General features: G+C 44.5%; 1 long non-coding RNA gene across 1 annotated transcript in view; it reads right to left on the bottom strand.

The window, feature by feature from the left end:
* Positions 1–19,265, bottom strand: part of LOC135032870 (uncharacterized) — a 146,116-nt gene extending 126,851 nt beyond the window's left edge. Inside the window, exon 1 of the long non-coding RNA XR_010228753.1 lies at positions 19,212–19,265. This is a non-coding gene — a long non-coding RNA (uncharacterized LOC135032870). The remainder of the gene's footprint in view (positions 1–19,211) is intronic.
* Positions 19,266–19,638: the final 373 nt, after the last annotated feature.

Genomic DNA, 19,638 nt, shown 5'->3' with positions numbered 1-19,638 from the left:
GAATTGATTATAATTCATTTTAATGAACATCATCTTCTCCACATTTTCTGGATGTAACCTCGTACGCCGATTGCTGACAAGGTGAGCGGCGGCACTAAACACTCTTTCGGAGTACACACTTGTGGGAGGGCAACTTAGGTAGAATAAAGCCAGTTTGTGCAAGGGCCTCCAAATTGCCTCTTTTTCCTGCCAGTATAAGTACGGACTGTGTGACGTGCCTACTTGGATGCGGTCACTCATATAATCCTCCACCATTCTTTCAATGTTGAGAGAATCATATGCAGTGACAGTAGACGACATGTCCGTAATCGTTGTCAGGTCCTTCAGTCCGGACCAGATGTCAGCATCAGCAGTCGCTCCAGACTGCCCTGCATCACCGCCAGCGGGTGGGCTCGGAATTCTGAGCCTTTTCCTCGCACCCCCAGTTGCGGGAGAATGTGAAGGAGGAGATGTTGACAGGTCGCGTTCCGCTTGACTTGACAATTTTCTCACCAGCAGGTCTTTCAACCCCAGCAGACTTGTGTCTGCCGGAAAGAGAGATCCAAGGTAGGCTTTAAATCTAGGATCGAGCACGGTGGCCAAAATGTAGTGCTCTGATTTCAACAGATTGACCACCCGTGAATCCTTGTTAAGCGAATTAAGGGCTCCATCCACAAGTCCCACATGCCTAGCGGAATCGCTCCGTGTTAGCTCCTCCTTCAATGTCTCCAGCTTCTTCTGCAAAAGCCTGATGAGGGGAATGACCTGACTCAGGCTGGCAGTGTCTGAACTGACTTCACGTGTGGCAAGTTCAAAGGGCATCAGAACCTTGCACAACGTTGAAATCATTCTCCACTGCGCTTGAGACAGGTGCATTCCACCTCCTATATCGTGCTCAATTGTATAGGCTTGAATGGCCTTTTGCTGCTCCTCCAACCTCTGAAGCATATAGAGGGTTGAATTCCACCTCGTTACCACTTCTTGCTTCAGATGATGGCAGGGCAGGTTCAGTAGTTTTTGGTGGTGCTCCAGTCTTCTGTACGTGGTGCCTGTACGCCGAAAGTGTCCCGCAATTCTTCTGGCCACCGACAGCATCTCTTGCACGCCCCTGTCGTTTTTTAAAAAATTCTGCACCACCAAATTCAAGGTATGTGCAAAACATGGGACGTGCTGGAATTTGCCCATATTTAATGCACACACAATATTGCTGGCGTTGTCCGATGCCACAAATCCACAGGAGAGTCCAATTGGGGTAAGCCATTCCGCGATGATCTTCCTCAGTTGCCGTAAGAGGTTTTCAGCTGTGTGCGTATTCTGGAAACCGGTGATACAAAGCGTAGCCTGCCTAGGAAAGAGTTGGCGTTTGCGAGATGCTGCTACTGGTGCCGCCGCTGCTGTTCTTGCGGCGGGAGTCCATACATCTACCCAGTGGGCTGTCACAGTCATATAGTCCTGACCCTGCCCTGCTCCACTTGTCCACATGTCCGTGGTTAAGTGGACATTGGGTACAACTGCATTTTTTAGGACACTGGTGAGTCTTTTTCTGACGTCCGTGTACATTCTCGGTATCGCCTGCCTAGAGAAGTGGAACCTAGATGGTATTTGGTAACGGGGGCACACTGCCTCAATAAATTGTCTAGTTCCCTGTGAACTAACGGCGGATACCGGACGCACGTCTAACACCAACATAGTTGTCAAGGCCTCAGTTATCCGCTTTGCAGCAGGATGACTGCTGTGATATTTCATCTTCCTCGCAAAGCACTGTTGAACAGTCAATTGCTTACTGGAAGTAGTACAAGTGGGCTTACGACTTCCCCTCTGGGATGACCATCGACTCCCAGCAGCAACAACAGCAGCGCCAGCAGCAGTAGGCGTTACACGCAAGGATGCATCGGAGGAATCCCAGGCAGGAGAGGACTCGTCAGAATTGCCAGTGACATGGCCTGCAGGACTATTGGCATTCCTGGGGAAGGAGGAAATTGACACTGAGGGAGTTGGTGGGGTGGTTTGCGTGAGCTTGGTTACAAGAGGAAGGGATTTACTGGTCAGTGGACTGCTTCCGCTGTCGCCCAAAGTTTTTGAACTTATCACTGACTTATTATGAATGCGCTGCAGGTGACGTATAAGGGAGGATGTTCCGAGGTGGTTAACGTCCTTACCCCTACTTATTACAGCTTGACAAAGGCAACACACGGCTTGACACCTGTTGTCCGCTTTTCTGTTGAAATACCTCCACACTGAAGAGCTGATTTTTTTGGTATTTTCACCAGGCATGTCAACGGCCTTATTCCTCCCACGGACAACAGGTGTCTCCCCGGGTGCCTGACTTAAACAAACCACCTCACCATCAGAATCCTCCTGGTCAATTTCCTCCCCAGCGCCAGCAACACCCATATCCTCCTCATCCTGGTGTACTTCAACACTGACATCTTCAATCTGACTATCAGGAACTGGACTGCGGGTGCTCCTTCCAGCACTTGCAGGGGGCGTGCAAATGGTGGAAGGCGCATGCTCTTCACGTCCAGTGTTGGGAAGGTCAGGCATCGCAACCGACACAATTGGACTCTCCTTGTGGATTTGGGATTTCGAAGAACGCACAGTTCTTTGCGGTGCTTTTGCCAGCTTGAGTCTTTTCAGTTTTCTAGCGAGAGGCTGAGTGCTTCCATCCTCATGTGAAGCTGAACCACTAGCCATGAACATAGGCCAGGGCCTCAGCCGTTCCTTGCCACTCCGTGTGGTAAATGGCATATTGGCAAGTTTACGCTTCTCCTCCGACAATTTTATTTTAGGTTTTGGAGTCCTTTTTTTACTGATATTTGGTGTTTTGGATTTGACATGCTCTGTACTATGACATTGGGCATCGGCCTTGGCAGACGACGTTGCTGGCATTTCATCGTCTCGGCCATGACTAGTGGCAGCAGCTTCAGCACGAGGTGGAAGTGGATCTTGATCTTTCCCTAATTTTGGAACCTCAACATTTTTGTTCTCCATATTTTAATAGGCACAACTAAAAGGCACCTCAGGTAAACAATGGAGATGGATGGATACTAGTATACAATTATGGATGGACTGCCGAGTGCCGACACAGAGGTAGCTACAGCCGTGGACTACCGTACTGTACTGTGGCTGCTGCTAATATAGACTGGTTGATAATGAGATGTAGTATGTATAAAGAAGAAAGAAAAAAAAAACCACGGGTAGGTGGTATACAATTATGGATGGACTGCCGAGTGCCGACACAGAGGTAGCTACAGCCGTGGACTACCGTACTGTACTGTGTCTGCTGCTAATACAGACTGGATGATAATGAGATGTAGTATGTATAAAGAAGAAAGAAAAAAAAACCACGGGTAGGTGGTATACAATTATGGATGGACTGCCGAGTGCCGACACAGAGGTAGCTACAGCCGTGGACTACCGTACTGTACTGTGTCTGCTGCTAATATAGACTGGTTGATAATGAGATGTAGTATGTATAAAGAAGAAAGAAAAAAAAAACCACGGGTAGGTGGTATACAATTATGGATGGACTGCCGAGTGCCAACACAGAGGTAGCTACAGCCGTGGACTACCGTACTGTACTGTGTCTGCTGCTAATATAGACTGGATGATAATGAGATGTAGTATGTATAAAGAAGAAAGAAAAAAAAAACCACGGGTAGGTGGTATACAATTATGGATGGACTGCCGAGTGCCGACACAGAGGTAGCTACAGCCGTGGACTACCGTACTGTACTGTGTCTGCTGCTAATATAGACTGGTTGATAATGAGATGTAGTATGTATAAAGAAGAAAGAAAAAAAAACCACGGGTAGGTGGTATACAATTATGGATGGACTGCCGAGTGCCGAGTGCCGACACAGAGGTAGCTACAGCCGTGGACTACCGTACTCTACTGTGTCTGCTGCTAATATAGACTGGATGATAATGAGATGTAGTATGTATAAAGAAGAAAGAAAAAAAAAACCACGGGTAGGTGGTATACAATTATGGATGGACTGCCGAGTGCCGACACAGAGGTAGCTACAGCCGTGGACTACCGTACTGTACTGTGTCTGCTGCTAATATAGACTGGATGATAATGAGATGTAGTATGTATGTATAAAGAAGAAAGAAAAAAAAACCACGGGTAGGTGGTATACAATTATGGATGGACTGCCGAGTGCCGACACAGAGGTAGCTACAGCCGTGAACTACCGTACTGTGTCTGCTGCTAATATAGACTGGTTGATAATGAGATGTAGTATGTATAAAGAAGAAAGAAAAAAAAAACCACGGGTAGGTGGTATACAATTATGGATGGACTGCCGAGTGCCGACACAGAGGTAGCTACAGCCGTGGACTACCGTACTGTACTGTGTCTGCTGCTAATATAGACTGGATGATAATGAGATGTAGTATGTATAAAGAAGAAAGAAAAAAAAACCCACGGGTAGGTGGTATACAATTATGGATGGACTGCCGAGTGCCGACACAGAGGTAGCTACAGCCGTGAACTACCGTACTGTGTCTGCTGCTAGTATAGACTGGATGATAAATAATGATATAAAAAATATATATATATCACTACTGCAGCCGGACAGGTATATATTATATAATGACGGACCTGCTGGACACTGTCTGTCAGCAGAATGAGTTTTTTAATTTTTATAGAATAAAAAAACACCACACAAGTCACACGACGAGTGTACTTTTTCAGGCAGACATTCAATCACAATATACTATACTGGTGGTCAGTGTGGTCAGGTCACTGGTCACAGTGGTCAGTGGTCAGTCACACTGGCAGTGGCACTCTGGCAGCAAAAGTGTGCACTGTTTAATATGTACTCCTGGCTCCTGCTATAACCTATAACTGCTCCCCAGTCTCCCCCACAATTAAGCTGTGTGAGCACAGTCAGATATTATACATAGATGATGCAGCACACTGGGCTGAGCACAGATATGGTATGTGAGTGTGACTGAGTCACTGTGTATCGTTTTTTTCAGGCAGAGAACAAGAACAGAACGGATTATTAAATAATAAAAAATTATAAAACTGCACTGGTGGTCAGGTCACTGGTCATCAGTCACTAGTATAACTCCTCCTAAGCTCCAGTAAGTAAATGAAGTGTCTCACTCTCACTCTCCTATCTATTTTAATTTCTAAACGGAGAGGACGCCAGCCACGTCCTCTCCCTATCAATCTCAATGCACGTGTGAAAATGGCCGCGACGCGCGGCTCCTTATATAGAATCCGAGTCTCGCGATAGAATCCGAGCCTCGCGAGAATCCGACAGCGTGATGATGACGTTCGGGCGCGCTCGAATTAACCGAGCAAGGCGGGAAGATCCGAGTCGCTCGGACCCGTGTAAAAAAACATGAAGTTCGGGCGGGTTCGGATTCAGAGAAACCGAACCCGCTCATCTCTATACAAAACATGGCCAGTGTAATTTTTTAACAACAGCACAACTGTATTAGGGCCAGTGTACTTTTCTTTTATCAACAGCACCCCTGTATTTTTACAGCATACAGGAAAGGACCAGTGTACTTTTATTTTAACAACAGCACCCCTGTATTTTGGCCAGTGTACTTTTATTTTAACAACAGCACCCGTGTTTTTACAGCATGCAGGACAGTGCCAATGTACTTTTATTTTAACAACAGCACCCCTGTATTTGGGACAATGTACTTTTATTTTATCAACAGCACCCCTGTATTTTTACAGCAAACAGGAAAGGGCCAGTGTACATTTATTTTAACAACAGCACCTCTGTATTTGGGCCAGTGTACTTTTATTTTAACAACAGCACCCCTGTATTTTTACAGCATACAGGACATGGCCAGTGTACTTTTATTTTAACAACAGCACCCATGTATTTGGGCCAGTGTATTTTTATTTTAACAACAGCACCCCTGTATTTTTACAGCATACAGGACAGGGCCAGTGTATTTTTAATTTAACAACAGCACCTCTGTATTTTTACAGCATACAGGAAAGGGCCAGTGTACTTTAATTTTAACAACAGCACCCATGTATTTGGGCCAGTGTACTTTTATTTTAACAACAGCACCCTGTATGTTTACAGCATACAGGAAAGGGCCAGCACCACTGTATTTGAACAACACCCCTGTAATTTTACAGTATACAAAACATGGCCAGTGTAATTTTTTAACAACAGCACAACTGTATTAGGGCCAGTGTACTTTTCTTTTATCAACAGCACCCCTGTATTTTTACAGCATACAGGAAAGGACCAGTGTACTTTTATTTTAACAACAGCACCCCTGTATTTTGGCCAGTGTACTTTTATTTTAACAACAGCACCCGTGTTTTTACAGCATGCAGGACAGGGCCAATGTACTTTTATTTTAACAACAGCACCCCTGTATTTGGGACAATGTACTTTTATTTTATCAACAGCACCCCTGTATTTTTACAGCAAACAGGAAAGGGCCAGTGTACATTTATTTTAACAACAGCACCCCTGTATTTGGGCCAGTCTACTTTTATTTTAACAACAGCACCCCTGTATTTTTACAGCATACAGGACAGGGCCAGTGTACTTTTATTTTAACAACAGCACCCATGTATTTGGGCCAGTGTATTTTTATTTTAACAACAGCACCCTTGTATTTTTACAGCATGCAGGACAGGGCCAGTATACTTTATTTTAACAACAGCACTCCTGTATTTGGCCAGTGTACTTTTATTTTAACAACAGCACCACTATATTTTTACAGCATACAGGACAGGGCCAGTGTACTTTTATTTTAACAACAGCACTCCTATATTTGGGCCAGTGTACTTTTATTTTAACAACAGCACCCTTGTATTTTTACAGCATACAGGACAGGGCCAGTGTACTTTTATTTTAACAATAGCACCCGTGTATGTGAGCCAGTGTACTTTTATTTTAACAACAGCACCCTTGTATTTTTATAGCATACAGAACAGGGCCAGTGTACTTTTATTTTAACAACAGCACCCGTGTATTTGGGCTAGTGTACTTTTATTTTAACAACAACACCCCTGTATTTTTACAGCATACAGGACAGGGCCAATGTACATTTATTTTCACAGCACCCCTGAATTTTTACAGCAAACAGGACAGACAGTGAACATTTATTTTCACAGCACCCCCGATTTTTTACAGCATACAGGACCTGGCCAGCACCCCTGTAATTTTACAGCATACAAGACAGAACCAGTGTACATTTATTTTCACAGCACCCCTGAATTCTTACAGCATAAAGGACAGGGCCATCACCCCTGTATTTTCACTGCACCCCTGTTATTTTCACAGCATACAGGACAGTGACCCTGTACAGCACAGTGACAGCCAGGACAGCAACACCCATGTACAGCTGCAGCACCCCTAACAGCACATGACACCACAGTGAGTGACAGGACAGCACTCCTAACAGCACAGTGACAGGACAGCACCCCTTCAGAGCACACACTGACCCCACCTGATGCCACTATCCACAGAGACAGAGGTCTGTCTCCCTCACTCTCCAAGTCCAGACTGTAAATGGCGGCGACAGCGGGATAATGAAGTTTTGCCTCGTTCTGGGATTCGAGTCTGGTGGGATGTCCCGACCAGGGACTCAGTTCCCGGCTCGGATCGTGAAGTTCGGGGGGGTTCGGTTCTCTGAGATCCGAACCTGCTCATCTCTAATTTAGAGCAATAAGGACAATTGAAATTGAATAAACAAAAAAAGCAAAATAAAGCACAATACTTACGGAATTAAAAAATAATAATATCATGCACAGTATAATGGAGGTTATTGAGGTTTACTAGCAATCCAAAAAAGTACATTAATGGGCAAAACCATGTTGCACTGCAGTGGCAGCAGAAAGAGAGAGGGAAAGGCCGATGCAGCATCAGCACCATGTGGTTGATATATCAGCACCATTGGGACCAGACCAAGTGATGGGGTAACTGAGGGAGGGGGCGGGAGATACAGCCTGGTTTTGTTTTGGGGGGGATTTTTTGTTTTGTGTAGTCAATTGCTGGGGGCAAAGTGGGCAGTTTTGAAAGCATTACTAGACGCTGAGGCCCCGTTTTCTGTGTCCATTATTATTGGGGCACCTCTGACTAACGGGGCCCGGTACCTGTTTCCCCTTTGACCCCCTCTTGTCGCTGGACCTGCCTGCTCCCAATCTGCATAGTAACAATTTTGCAGATGTATAGACCCAGGATAGTATAAAACTGTACCAGGTATTTTATAACTAAATGTATTGCCTTAATAGTAATTAGTAAAATCCTGTGTCCATTTGATTCTCCAGAAACAGCCATTTATGAAAAAGAATCATTTAGTTTGTTTTAGCAAGCCAGTAAAAATGCAAAATGACTGTGTTATTAGTGTAACCCGTACACTTATTGCACTTTATGCATTGCTTTGACTCAGTAGTCTGTTTAGTATAAGTGCATTCCATTTATGCTTTTAATCTGAAACAAAGTAATATATAGCTAGACAGAGTGGGCACTAAATACAAGGCTGTATTTTATTAATTATCTTTCCTGGGCATCCATATATAAATCTGCAGCAAATGTTTATTGGTGTTGATGTACCTCTGCTCAGCCCACTGGTGTTTCTACCATTGGCGCAATGTGTGCGGTGAACACAGGCCCCTGGCTCCAGGGGGGCCCACACGCACACACTCACCCATGTTTTAATTCTTAACTTTCTGGAGTCCTGCGATGGGCGCTAGAGCCGCAGCAGCCACGGCAAAAAAATAATTTCCAAAATGCTGCCACACATGCGCAGCAGGTAATTAGCCTCCAGACCATGGCGGACACCATTGTTTCAGGAGACCTGCTTATGCGCAGTAGACTCTGGCTCAATGCTGGAGCCTACGGCACCACAGATAAGAGGGCGCCCACCCGGAGTCTGCACACGGGTCTCCTCCTCTCTTAAAACGCCCCTGGTCCAGCCCTTTATTTTCCAATTCTGATGAGACATAGGGCATCTGGCACTGTTAATAGCAGTGGCGGAACTGTGGGAGGCAGTGGAGTCGGCTGCCGCCGGGCTCCTGGCCGCAAGGGGGCACATCTTCTCCACTGTCTCCCGCTGCCTGAGGACCGCGCTGCTATTGCAGATGGAGGAGCTGTGTCAGTGACACGGAAGCTGCCTCCTGTATTTACAGAGAGATGGCACTGGCTGCAGCTAGGGGGAGCTCCAGAGCACAGCTCCTCCCGGGCCCTCCTAGCTAAGTAAGCTAGCCGAGGGAAGCTCTCTGCTCCTCCGTGCTCCGTGAGCCTGATGATAGACAAAGGTAGGCACTGTGTGGGGGGTGGGGGAGAGGTGGATTTGGGGGGAAGCACTGTGTTTTGTGTGTGCTTGTTTTTAAGTGAGGTGTGTGTGTGTTTTTAAGGAAAGTTGTGCATTCAAGTAAAAAAGGCGTGTGTGTGTGTGTGTGTGTGTGTGTGTGTGTGTGTGTGTGTGTGTGTGTGTGTGTGTGTGTAAGTGAGAGGCATGTATGTGTGTGTAAGTGAGAGGCATGTCTGTGTGTGTAAGTGGGAGGCATGTGTGTAAGTGAGAGGCATGTGTGTGTTTAAGCGAGAGGCATGTGTGTGTGTAAATGAGAGACATGTGTACGTGAGAGACATGTGTGTATGTAAGTGAGAGACAAGTGTAAGTGAGAAACATGTGTAAGTGAGAGACATGTGTAAGTGAGAGGCATGTGTGTGTGAGAGGCATGTGTATGTAAGTGAGAGGCACGTGTGCGAGAGGTGTGTGTGTGTGTGTGTGTGTGTGTGTGTGTGTGTAAGTGAGAGGCACGTGTGTGAGAGGTGTGTGTGTGTAAGTGAGAGGCGTGTGTGAGAGGTGTGTTTGTGTGTAAGTGAGAGGTATGTGTGTGAGAGGAAAGGATTAAAGGAGGCATTTGAGCATTTCTACAGGACTATGTACAGAGCACACACCTGGTCTGGGTACACACTACCTTATAAATATATGAAGGGGTGTCCGTTCTGAATGTGTGTGTGTGTGTGTGTGTGTGTGTGTGTGTGTGTGTGTGTGTGTGTGTGTGTGTGTGTGTGTAAGTGAAAGGCATGTGTGGGTGTTTAAGTGAAAGCGGCGTGTGTGTTTTTAAGTAAAGGAGGTGTGTGTGTGAAAGTGGCGTGTGTGTTTAAGTGAAAGAGACGTGTGTGTGTTTAAGAGAATGAGGCGTTTGTGTGTTTTTTTTTATATATATCTAGTGTTCACGCTAGGTGTCTTTCACAGGGCGCTGCGCCCTGCCCCTTAGACAGCTGAATCCCGCCCTTTCCGTTTTTGTGCGCCCTGCCGTTTGCTGCCTGCCGGATCCTGCCACGCCGCTGGACCCAGCCGTGCGCCGCCGGACCCGGTAAGCACATGAGAGCCCCCCGGGCTAAATTAACCTTTTAAGTATTTTGCAGCTGTAAACTTCAATCTCAGTGCTCTCTACCTGGTGCAGTGTGCCTCAGTGCTCTCTACCTGGTGCAGTGTGCCTCAGTGCTCTCTACCTGGTGCAGTGTGTCTCAGTGCTCTCTACCTGGTGCAGTGTGCCTCAGTGCTCTCTACCTGGTGCAGTGTGCCTCAGTGCTCTCTACCTGGTGCAGTGTGCCTCAGTGCTCTCTACCTGGTGCAGTGTGCCTCAGTGCTCTCTACCTGGTGCAGTGTGTATAATGTGCTCTATCTGGAGCAATATGTATAACGTGCTCTACCTGGCGCAGTGTGTATAGAAGGTTCTACCTGGTGCAATGTGTATTAGGTGCACTACCGTGTGATGTAATGTGAATTGCCACTATTATGTGGCCACGCCCCTTCCCCACAAAACAACGCCCCTAGATTTCGCTGCGCGCCTTCGGCGCACACTGTCCATGTTTTGGCCTATAGGAATGGGAGCACCAAGCATTATAGTATGTACCTAAGTTTGCCCATCTAACTTAAAAATGTGCCCTCCCGAATGGAAAAATGTGCCCTCCACGTGATCAGCACCCTGCCCTAAAAAAATCCTAGAGTGAACACTAGTTATATCGGCACACCGCTGCGCCAAATCATCTCCATTGAGACCCGCTGGCGGGTGAGGGAGCACTGTAGGTGTACTATAAAGGTATGCAGGTGTCTGTTTTATTGTAATGACTGACTTGGTGTGCGTCCACTTTCTATGTGTATCTGTATTACTATTGGGAAAGGTACCTGAGCACGCTGCTACTGTTCACCCTTAGTGCCAGATAGCTACATATGGTATGTGTGTGTATATGTAGGGGGGCACCAACATTTATCATGCCTCCGGGCAACTGGGACGAACTTACGCCACTGGTTAATAGGCAGCTATTGCACACCAAAAAATATAAATAAAATAATTATAATGCTGCCTTTGTGTCCCCAAAGAACAATGCTATCCCATTGCCCACGTTGATCTTTAGCAACTTGACAATCCTTTTGTTAATTTCAAGATACCCCGATGCTGTCTTCAGTAATGTCACAGGTCAGGACTGTAATGTGGATTCTATCTGTCAGATGGGATTGATATAACCATTCATATGAAGAAGTTGGGGGACAATGTATAATGTACAGATTGTGTTAACCAGTGAACCGTACAAAGAGGTATGGGCTTATTTTAGATTGTAAGAGCAGGGCCTTCTCCCCTCAAGTGCCTTTCCTTCTCTTACTTACACCATATCATACTCCAAACTCCCTTTGATGGCACCTAACCCCTGGTTTTCCAACTGGCCCTACATTGTCTTGAACTGTAAGTGCTCTTTTGCTAATTTGCTTATGTACTGTGTAATCGCAGATGCGGATCCCTTGTATCGCCATATAAATAAAGGATAATAATACATATTAGTGTCCGGTAGGAATGTTGTGACCCTTTGTGGGGTATTCAATTGATTGAAAAGTCAGTTGGGTGTCTGTCTTTCCTATCTAATAGACAGGAAAAAAGAGACACCCAACCGACTTTTCAAACAATTGAATATCCCCCTTTGAGTATGTTCTGAGTATGATCAATGAAAGTAGACAACAATCTCGGTCTGGTTACAAAGCAGGAAAGTCAAAGCCAAAAGGAATATTCAACAGGAAGGTCAGTTAACAAGCCAAGGTCAAAAGATTCAGGACAGAATGTTGCCAAGGGTTAATGCAGAAGTGAGTTCAGAAACAAGCCAGGTCATACAGAAAAAGCACAATAATAATGGCCTGAAACAATGAATGATGGGTAAGGGGTGGGGGTGAAGCCTAAGACTGTGGAGTATAAAAAGCCTGCCTGATAGAACAGCCCGACTCCAGTGACATCAGTAATCAGATGACTGTAGGTATAAGTAGTAAGGACAGGTACCCCCTTCCCCTATAGAGAGGACATTGCACACAAGCCTCAAACAGACAATGGAGACATTCATTTTCAAGGTGGGTGGAGAAAGGCACATCATATATACTGAACTAGGGTAATCAAGATCTTGCTTGGTAGACACCCAAAAAAATTCAATGAAACATGGGAATGTAACAATAATAACAACAATATTTATAAGAGAACCCAAACAACATACCATTTCTTGCTGAATGCCTTATCAATTACAACCCTGGTCCAGGGGCGGATTTAGGGGTCAGGCCGCCCTTAGGCACATTGGTTGCCCCCCACCACCCCCATTCATATTACTGTCCCCTTCATGTTGGTGCCAGCCCAGATGGCTCAAAACCACCAAAGCAGCCCCAACCTCACCCTACTACCAGCTCCAGGACCAAAATGTGCTGCCCATTGTCCCGCTCCGGTAAGTTGCAAAATAAAATATATTTTTAAAAAGTTGTAACAAAAAAAAAAAAACTGGTCTCATCAACCTGCTGTGCCGCCCCCAGCAAGCGCCACCCCTAGGCATGTGCCTCACGTGCCTAGTGGCAAATCCGCCACTGCCCTGATTTTCAATATTCAGCAGAATTGATCCAAAGTATTATTATCATTATTATTATTATTATTATCCTTTATTTATATGGCGCCACAAGGGTTCCGCAGCACTCAATTACAGAGTACATATGCACATAATCTAAACAGGAAAACAGTGACTTACAGTTGAAGACAATATAGGACAGGTACAGGGTAACTAAGCATAACTACACCAGTAAATGACATACAGATAAGTTCCAAGGTGGCCAAAAAACTGCGGGATTTGGGCGGTTGAGGATTATTAAAGTAAGAAAAGGATAAGCACATGAGGGAAGAGGGCCCTACTCGTGAGAGCTTACATTCTAAGTATATCTTAATATGTCTATAGCTAATCTCTTACATAGGTTCACAGGTGAAAATGATCCATAAAAACAACTAAACTACAATTGTCTAATATTATTCTCTATTTTCATATGTTAAAAAAAGGAACTTCCCTAAATTGTCCTCTCAGATAAAAAAGAAACAACTCTTGGAGATAGTAAAATAAATCAATGCAGGCTGTATATTACAACTGGTAAGGATTTATTATCAGGGCTTCATGCATGGAATAAGTATTTTTGTAATATACTGTAATAAAATAGAGATGTGCAGCGGGCATTTTTTGTGTTTTGTGTTTTGGTTTTGGATTCGGTTCCGCGGTCATGTATTGGATTCGGACGCGTTTTGGCAAAACCACCCTTTTGGGTTTTGGATTCGGATGTGTTTTGGATTCGGGTGATTTTTTTTAAAACCTCAAAAACAGCTTAAATCATAGAATTTGTGGGTAATTTTGATCCTATAGTATTATTAACCTCAATAACAATAATTTCCACTAATTTCCAGTCTATTCTGAACACCTCACACCTCACAATTTTATTTTTAGTCCTAAAATTTGCACCGAGGTCGCTGGATGACTAAGCTAAGCGACCGAAGAGGGCGGCACAAACACCTGGCCCATCTAGGAGTGGCACTGCAGTGTCAGACAGGATGGCACTTAAAGAAATTGTCCCCAAACAGCACATGATGCAAATAATAAATAAAAAAAGAGGTGCAAGATGGAATTGTCCTTGGGCCCTCCCACCCACTCTTATGTTGTATAAACAGGACATGCACACTTTAACAAACCAATCATTTCAGCAACAGGGTCTGCCACACGACTGTGGCTGAAATGATTGGTTTGTTTGGGCCCCCACAAAAAAAGAAGAAATTAATCACCCCACCAAAAAAGAAGCAATTCATCTCTCCTTGCACAAACTGGCTCCTCACCCTCACCCTCAGATTCCACACCCCTTTCAGGGTGTAGTAACTCCTCCTCATCATCATCACAGATTATTAATTCGTCCCCATTGGAATCTACCATCACAGGTCCCTGTGTACTTTCTGGAGGCAATTGCTGGTAAATGTCTCCACGGAGGAATTTCTAATTCATTTTGATGAACATCATCTTCTCCACATTTTGTGGAAGTAACCTCCTACGCCGATCGCTGACAAGGTGACTGGCTGCACTAAACACTCTTTCGGAGTACACACTGGAGGGGGGGCAACTTAGGTAAAATAAAGCCAGTTGTGCAAGGGCCTCCAAATTGCCTCTTTTTCCTGCCAGTATACATATGGACTCTCTGACATGCCTACAGTGATGCTGTCACCCATATAATCCTCCACCATTCGTTCAATGGCGACAGAATCATATGCAGTGACAGTAGACGACATGTCAGTAATCATTGGCAGGTCCTTCAGTCCGGACCAGATGTCAGCACTTGCTCCTAACTGCCCTGCATCACCGCCAGTGGGTGGGTTTGGAAATGTTATCCTTTTCCTGGCAGCTCCAGTTGCGGTAGAAAATGAAGGAGGAGCTGTTGATGGGTCACAAGACACTGAGCACTGACCAGTGATACTGAGCACTGATGATACTACTGAGCAGTGATACTGAACACTGATACTACTGAAAACTGACACTGAGCAGCACGATGCAGCACAAGACACTGAGCACTGACCAGTGATACTGAGCACTGATGATACTACTGAGCAGTGATACTGAGCACTGATGATGATACTACTGAGCAGTGATACCGAGAACTGGCACTGAGCAGCACAAGACACTGAGCACTGACCAGTGATACTGAGCACTGATGATACTACTGAGCAGTGATACTGAGCACTGATGATACTACTGAGAACTGACACTGAGCAGCACGATGCAGCTCAAGACACTGTACTAGTATTAGTATTAGTGAGCAGCACAAAAGCACTCTGGAATTGTCACCCCCAGATACCACTTTGACTGGAATGTTGATGACCGATGCACAGTTAAAGGACACTACTACCACAGCACCCTACAGCAGCAAGATGCAGCACAAGACACTGTACTAGTATTAGTATGTATTACTGAGCAGCGCGATGCAGCACAAGACAATGAGCACTGATACTGAGCACTGATGATACTACTGAGAACTGACACTGAGCAGCACGATGCAGCACAAGACACAGTACTAGTATTAGTATTAGTGAGCAGCACAATAGCACTCTGGAATTGTCACCCCCCAGATACCACTGTGACTGGAATGATGATGACCGATGCACAGTCACAGGACACTACTACCACAGCACCCTACAGCAGCAAGATGCAGCACAAGACACTGTACTAGTATTACTGAGAAGCACGATGCAGCACAAGACAATGAGCACTGATACTGAGAACTGACACTGAGAGAACGTAGCCACGTCCTCTCTGTACTCTCCACAATGCCCGAGTGAAAATGGCGGCGACGCGCGGCTCTTTATATGGAATCCAAATCCTGCGAGAATCCGACAGCGGGATGATGATGTTTTGCCTCGTTCGGGTTTTCCGAGTCAGGCGGGAATAACCGAGCAGGGCTCGGAACCGTGTTTGACATGTGGAGTTCGGTAGGGTTCGGTTCTCGGCGAACCAAACCCGCTCATCTCTAGTAATAAATACTTTTTTTTAAATGAGGGTGTTACATCCATGCTTTTTAGTTCATTTTCATATGCAGGACCATTAGGAACCATAAGTCTAGCCTATACATATACCCAACCCCCAATGGCAAACTTTATTGTATGCCGAAGTCTTAAGCTAGGTACACACTATACAATTATCTGTCAGATAATCTTCCAGATTTAGCTGGTTGGAATGAAAATTTGGTAATGGATGAGATCAAATGACAATCGACCATTTGCTCAATATAAGGAGTGCCAGGTTTCAAAATATCTCTAACTTCCACATGGCATCAGGGAGGCAGATGGGTGGTGTTGGTTTTAGTACCCTGACTTCCAATCAGCACTATGAGAACACACACATACAAACACATATAGATAGACAGCCCACTCCCATTACCTGAGCTAATGTATTACTCAGACTTTATTTTTATTATTATTATTATTATTATTATTAATTATAATAATAATAATCATCATCATCTTTTTTTATATAGTTCCATGGAGCTAACAAATTTACATAGGTGCAAGATGAACAATTTTGAAAATTACATAATAACTGATTCACAATCCATAAAGGACATTAAGATTAATAAATCACCTGCTCCTGATGGACTTCACCCGAGGGTTCCTATGGAGCTTAGGTCAGAACTAGCAAGACCCCTATACTTGATTTTCAATAGTTCAATCAGATCAGGCATGGTACCGAAGGATTGGCGTATAGCTGAGGTAGTGCTATTATTTAAAAAGGGATCCAAAAATAATCCGGATAACTACAGACCAGTTAGTTTGACATCTATAGTAGGGAAAATATTGGAAGGAATTCTAAGGGATAGCATACAGGAGTATCTACAGACCGCTATGATTATTAGCAAGAACCAGCATGGGTTTGTGAGGGACAGATCATGTCAAACTAACTTAATTAGCTACTATGAGGAAGTGAGCAATAATCTCGACCAGGGTAAAGCAGTGGATGTGGTCTACTTAGATTTTGCAAAATCCTTCGATACAGTGCCTCACAGGAGACTGATCATCAAATTAAAGGAGCTTGGCCTAGGAAAAACTGTTTGCACATGGATAAGTAACTGTCTGGATAACAGGGTACAGAGAGTAGTGGTCAATGGGAAGTCCTCAAGCTGGACCCCAGTAGTCAGCGGAATACCACAAGGGTCCGTACTCGGGCCACTACTGTTCAACATATTTATCAATGACCTAGAAATAGGCCTGGAAAGCACAGTATTAATCTTCGCAGATGATACTAAATTGTGTAGGGTAATTAATTCGGAAATAGATGTGGAGTCTCTGCAGAATGATTTATCTAAACTTGAAACCTGGGCAACTAAATGGAGAATGAGGTTCATTATAGAAAAATGCAATGTTATGCATTTCGGGTCTAAAAACAAACTTGCATCCTACATATTAAACAGGGAAAGTCTAGGGGTAACAGTACTGGAAAAAGATTTGGGAGTACTCATTGATAATAGGTGTAATAACCATACACAATATCAAAGCGCAGTAAAGAAGGCAAGTAAGGTGCTAGCGTTCATTAAACGGGGAATTGAGACAAGGGACGAGGATGTAATCCTGTAGCTGTATAAATCATTGGAATATTGTGTTCAATTTTGGGCACCACTGTATAAAAAAGATATCGGTGAACTTGAAAGGGTTCAAAGATGAGCTACTAAATTGATTAAAGGGCTAGAGGGACTGGACTACGAGGACAGGCTAACTAGGTTGAATATGTATACACTGGAAAAGAGGCGTCTAAGAGGAGACATTATTAATATCTTAAAATATGTAAAGGGGCATTACAAAGAGTTATCAGAGGAATTATTTATTAAAAGAACACTGTTTAGGACATGTGGGCACTCGCTGAGGCTGGAGGAGAGGAAATTCCGTACGCAACGGAGGAAAGGGTTCTTTACTGTTAGGGCAATAAGGATTTAGAATTCACTAACAGGCAAGGTAGTAATGGCGGACTCTGTAAATGCATTTAAAAAAGGAATGGATACATTTCTGACTGAAAATGATATCCAAGGTAATAACATTTAAAAGATTTACGCTGTTAATCTGGGTGTAATATGATTTATAGTTGTTAAATATTCATAAAACATTACTTCAGCAGGTACGTTATAATCAACACAATTTAATACAGGTTGAACACGATGGGCATTTTGCCTCTTTTCAACCACAATTACTATGTTACTATGCTAGCCATACATCAGACCAACTTTTCTCCAACACTCCAAACTTCCAACCATCCAACTTGTCTGTTCAACTAAAACAGTGCCCCACACATCTCACCAACTTTTTACCAGTGCTCCACACATCTAACCAACTTTTCATTAGACCAACCAACCTTCCAACTTCTGTCCAACTTGTGATGTCACCGAAGTAGGCGGACAGTGCCTGCCTACAGTTCTTCAGTTTTGTTTTGTTTTTTAATTTCAAAACATGCAGAAGTGTCTTTTTTTCAGTGAAACTGGGCTTTTCTTTCACCACCATACATTTATTAGATTTACTCATTTTTATACTGAACTATGGATACCAGCATGGTTGGGCTGCCAAGGCAAATATATATATATATATATATATATATATATATATATATAAGATGTAGATATTCGGCACTCCCAATGTAGTAAAATGTACAGCTTGCCTGGTGCCCTCTTTTTTGGAGGCACAAGTATTATTTATATATTTTTAAAAAGATTATTATTATATATATATATTTTTTTTTAAATGGAATGGGAAAACCCCGAAAAAAAATTGCGTGGGGTCCCCCCTCCAAAGCATAACCAGCCTCGGGCTCTTCGAGCCGGTCCTGGTTCTAAAAATCCGGGGAAAAAAGGGACAGGGGATCCCCCGTATTTTTAAAACCAGCATCGGGCTCTGCGCCTGGTGCTGGTGCAAAAAATACGGGGGACAAAAAGAGTAGGGGTCCCCCATATTTTTTACACCAGCATCAGGCTCCACTAGCTGGACAGATAATGCCACAGCCGGGGGTCACTTTTATACAGTGCCCTGCGGCCATGGCATTAAATATCCAACTAGTCACCCCTGGTCGGGGTACCCTGGGGGAGTGGGGACCCCTTCAATCAAGGGGTCCCCCCCCCCCCAGCCACCCAAGGGTCAGGGGTGAAGCCCGAGGCTGTCCCCCCCATCCAAAGGCTGCGGATGGGGGGCTGATAGCCTTGAGAAAATTGAAAGAATATTGTTTTTTCCAGTAGTACTACAAGTCCCAGCAAGCATCCCTCGCAAGCTGGTACTTGGAGAACCACAAATACCAGCATGCGGGAGAAAAACGGGCCCGCTGGTACCTGTAGTTCTAATGGAAAAAAAAAATACCCAAATAAAAACAGGAGACACACACCGTGACAGTAAAACTTTATTTCACACATGTCGACACACACATACTTACCTATGTTGACACAAAGCAGTCGGTCCTCTTCTCCAAGTAGAATCCACGGGTACCTGAAAATAAAAGATAATTATACTCATCTGATCCAGCGTCCTTATACGTAATGCCACCCCTGTAGTAGTAGCATCCTTGGGGGTCATTCCGAGTTGTTCGCTCGCAAGCCGATTTTAGCAGCATTGCACACGCTAAGCCGCCGCCTACTGGGAGTGAATCTTAGCTTCTTAAAATTGCGAACGAAAGATTCGCAATATTGCGATAAGACATCTCTGTGCAGTTTCTGAGTAGCTCCAGACTTACTCGGCATCTGCGATCAGTTCAATGCTTGTCGTTCCTGGTTTGACGTCACAAACACACCCAGCGTTCGCCCAGACACTCCTCCGTTTCTCCAGCCACTCCCGCGTTTTTCCCAGAAACGGTAGCGTTTTTT

The sequence above is a fragment of the Pseudophryne corroboree genome, chromosome 1 (genome assembly GCF_028390025.1).
Source record: "Pseudophryne corroboree isolate aPseCor3 chromosome 1, aPseCor3.hap2, whole genome shotgun sequence".
NCBI classification, from domain to species: domain Eukaryota; kingdom Metazoa; phylum Chordata; class Amphibia; order Anura; family Myobatrachidae; genus Pseudophryne; species Pseudophryne corroboree.
This window is presented reverse-complemented; position numbering and strand designations above follow the sequence as displayed.